The following is a 4306-nucleotide window of genomic DNA, read 5'->3' on the forward strand; positions in this document are numbered from 1 at the left end:
ACTAATTAGTTCTTATGTACGAAAATTCGATTTTTATGTGATATATTGTTATTTATTTACAATTTTCATTATTTATATTTTAATTTTATTCTATGTTTTTTAAAGAGGGGTGGAAATAGAAAAGATGTACTGGGTTGAGAGAACGTATGAAAAAAGGTTTAAAAAATTATAAAAATAAAATAACAGAAATGATACAACAAAAAATTTGCCAGACTAGATTTAAGTATGCTATCTAGCATCTTCTATGCTAGCAATATCTATCTTCTAACTAGCAACTTTTTAGCAAATAGCAATTAGCAATATTTTATGCTCGCAGTTTTCTCTATGCTAGAGTCCTATATCTTTGGAAAATATAATAAATAGTTATGTATTTATTAAATTGTATATATTACACTGTATGTAACCAAAACATAAAACTAATTATGTGTACTAAATTATAAGTTTTAACTAAATACAATAATTGATATCAGACTTTCTGTTCATTTTATCTATAAACATACTCAAATACAGAAATAGCCAACATTATCGGTTCTGTTAGTAAATATATAACTGGACGATTTCATCATTAATTTTAAATGTTGGATTTGCACTTATAAGAAATGAAAATTAAGAAACATTGGACCTCTATGTAATGGGTTGTAAAATAAGGTTACGTAGCGTTTTTCAATATTTCAATTTAATCCTCTCTGTGTTTATAAAATCATGTTTACTTGGTCAATAATGTTTACATATTCTAAAAAAAGGATTAGTTAAGGTGCTTTTATGCATCAGTTTCAACCGAGATTCCTTATCTTTAAGTGGTGTTTTGCTTGCTCAAAATGGAAGAGAAAAAAATTCATTTTTGTCATTTAATGATTATGTATTTCCGAAAAATAAAATCCACTGCACAGACGGTTAGCAAATTTTGCAGTGTGTATGGTGGTGATGCCTTAGGAGAAAGCACCGTCCGTAAGTGGTTTGCTCGGTTCAGAACCGGAAATGTTGACTTGGAAGACGCAGAGCGCTCGGGTCGTCCTTCAACTGTTGATGACGAAATTTAAGAAATGGTCACAGACAACCCTCATTCTACGACACGGGATATCGCAGAACTGTGCCCAGTTGGAACAATTAAATACAGAGGTTGAACAAAAGTGTCCAGTATTGGCTAATCGCAAAGGCGTATTTTTCCCCATGTATCTTCGCAGACCCGGCAGAAACTATTGGAGTTTGGCTGGGATGTAATTCTATGCCCACCCTATCCAACAGATTTTCACTTATTTGGGGCCCTTCAAAAACTCAACTTAACGGGAAACACACGCTGGAGGACTGCAAAACGCACATAGAGGATTTCATTGCGCAAAAATCTTAGAAGTTCTGGAAGGACGGGATTAAAAAATTACCTGGAAGATGGCAACATGTAATAAATCAAAATGGGTCATATATAATTGATTACAAATATTTACAAGAATCTGAAGTTTTTATTGAAATCACTAGTAAAAAACGCTACAAACTTATTTTACAATCTAATACTTCGGAAGCGATTTTTGCGAAATAATTTTAGCATATGCTATTACATTATAATCGGAAAGCCAGATTTGTAACAACAAAGTAATCGTTAAGAAAGTTATAAACGACCTCTAATAACAGCAGTAACGTCTCAGGAGAATTAGTTAACATAAAATACATTTATTATGTACCTTATACCAAAAATTAATATTTTGTCTTTAAAATACATATATATTTAATTATAGTCTATTACCTAATTACTACAGTCAAAGAAGAATGTATGCGGAACCTACTTTGGAGTCTTCCTGACAATTTGAAGATAGAGATTCCATAAAATGATGGGACCAATTTCATAACTAGGTTAATTACTATAAAGGCAATAATTGCTATTTATGATTACAAGTTTAGTGTCACGTAAGAGATTACATAAGAAAACAAGTTCTTGAAAGTTGTTTTTAATTGCAGGTCATGGAACAGCCAGGAGGCCCCTATTGAGAAATGTACTGGACGCATTTGATTTTCGGTATGTACAAATTTTTATCATGATTATGTAGTAATATAGGGGCCAATTAAAAACAGGTATTTCATATATAATTAAAAGGATACGAAAATGCAAAAATATCATTGTTCAGGAGAAATGTGGGTTTTCGTAAATATTGAAATATTTTTAATCAGATTCTAATTCAGTATTATCAAATTATATAGATTAATATAAGTTAAGGTAAAATAATTACAAGTTTACAGATACCTAAAATATTAATAAACACTAATCCGACAAGTAAACATCCGAGTAGACCGAAACGTAGAAGGGATGATTGCGTTAAGACTGATTTAGTAGATATAGGTTTGGATCTTCGAGGTTCGCTAAGCCTTTAAAAACTCTTTACCTGAAGTACGTTATAGTTAATAAGACAACAAACGTTAATCAAACAAAATTCTTCCTATTAAACTATAATGTTTTATGATAATAAGACGCAATCTTCCCACCTATGCTTCGTTATACACCACGGATTTTTACCGGTCAGTTTAGTGTTTATTGACGGTTTTGAGATTTTTTTTTTGTTTGGTCATTTGTGACATACGGAGGGGTTATCAACTCTTTCGTATAAAATATTTAAAAAAACCTACAGCCCTGAACGTATATCATAAAATATAGGAGGAGATTATGTAGTTAGCATCTATATTCAACTTTCTGTTCTGTTTTTTTTAAACCACTTACAGACTGGGCATGCCAAAGGATAATTTCCAAAACCAAGAATTGAATCAAGGTTTACAAAATAAAGAATTAAATTTTCCACTGTATTTGAACCCCTTACCTAATCTATGAAGAGTTACAGATATTACCCAATAGGCAATAAATATTTAGTATTCCTACTCTGAACCGTGTGTGGCAAAAAGTAATTTCAATCACATTGACCATAATTACTCCTATAACTAGTAATAGTAATTAATATTATTACTAATATATATATATTACTTTCTAATAGTAATTTGTATTAATGTTTTCCTTCAACGGTTTTTATCCTATATCAAAATTATTATGTTTATAATCATTACACTTTCTTGAGAGTGTTCATTATCGTTTAAATAAATAAATTTAATTCTATTTTAGTCTCAAAATATTTTTTTGAGTCTAACGTTTGATTTTTTAAGTCCAACGTTTCGGCCAATTCGGGCTTCCTCAATTCTAATACAATTTTAGAACCAACATCTTTTAAAAAACAACTTTATGCAGACTATTCTGCACAGGTCATTAATAAAAGTCCACAACTTACCCTAATTAGTCAATTGTTCACATTAAATACAAATTAAAACTTTTTATCAGTCAACCTCCACTATAATAATTTATCACAACCTTATAATTGAGAAGGTTGAAAAGTTTTAATTTTATGCGAACAATTGACTAATTAGAGCAATTTGTGGACTGATATTAATTATCTGGGCAGAATAGCCTGCATGAAGTTGTTTTTTAAATGTTGTTGGTTCTAAAATTGTATAAAGATTGTCCTTGAAGATGTCCGAATTGGCCGAAACGTCGGACTTATAAAGGAATAAAAAATGTTTTGAGACTAAAATGGGATAAAATTTATTTATTTAAACAATACTTATTACATTTAAATTACACAAAGCTGAATTGAGGATACTGTACCCGGTAAAAATAATTCAAGTATAGCATTGTGGTGAACAAGAGGGCGTGCAAGCTTGTTGGACTTGGTCGCTCTGCACAGATGTATGTAGAGAACGGTTGGAGGTATCGGCATCGAACCTTCGGGTTTGCTATGTTGTATATATATTTATAACATTTAAATAAATACATAATACGGGTCCAATATATGTCTTTTTAAACATTTAAAATCGTAGTTGTTGATTAGGTAAAGGAAAATTAAATAAATTAAAATCTTAAAATGTTAAAGGTGATGATACAATGACTTCCACAACTAGTGCACTCAAATAAAATTTCTTGGATCAGGTTTTTTATTTATTTTTTGTCTACTCATTGTCAAAGTTATATTTTTTTATTAACATAATGGAATTTTCATATCAATGAATTTGTCAGTTTAATTTATCCTCATTTATGATGTGCATAAATTATATTCTACATACTTGGAAAATATAGAAATGAATCATCGTGTTATCAGTAAAAGTGGGCTAAGTGACTTTAGCAAGAATATAAATTTATATTATGTAATATTTTTTGAGTAAAAAACATTAGAGTATGAGTAATTTAATTTTAGATTTAGTTTTTAAATTAAATATTTCATACACACACCTATTTGGTGAAACGTTTCAAAGTATTATGCGCCTTTAATTACAAATAAAT

General features: G+C 29.7%; 1 long non-coding RNA gene across 1 annotated transcript in view; it reads left to right on the forward strand.

The window, feature by feature from the left end:
• Window positions 1-2033, forward strand: part of LOC106683216 (uncharacterized) — a 196566-nt gene extending 194533 nt beyond the window's left edge. The window contains exon 3 of the long non-coding RNA XR_010844735.1: window positions 1951-2033. This is a non-coding gene — a long non-coding RNA (uncharacterized lncRNA). The remainder of the gene's footprint in view (window positions 1-1950) is intronic.
• Window positions 2034-4306: the final 2273 nt, after the last annotated feature.

This window comes from Halyomorpha halys, unplaced genomic scaffold (assembly GCF_000696795.3).
Source record: "Halyomorpha halys isolate HHAL.00 unplaced genomic scaffold, Hhal_1.1 Scaffold26.1, whole genome shotgun sequence".
NCBI classification, from domain to species: Eukaryota; Metazoa; Arthropoda; class Insecta; order Hemiptera; family Pentatomidae; genus Halyomorpha; species Halyomorpha halys.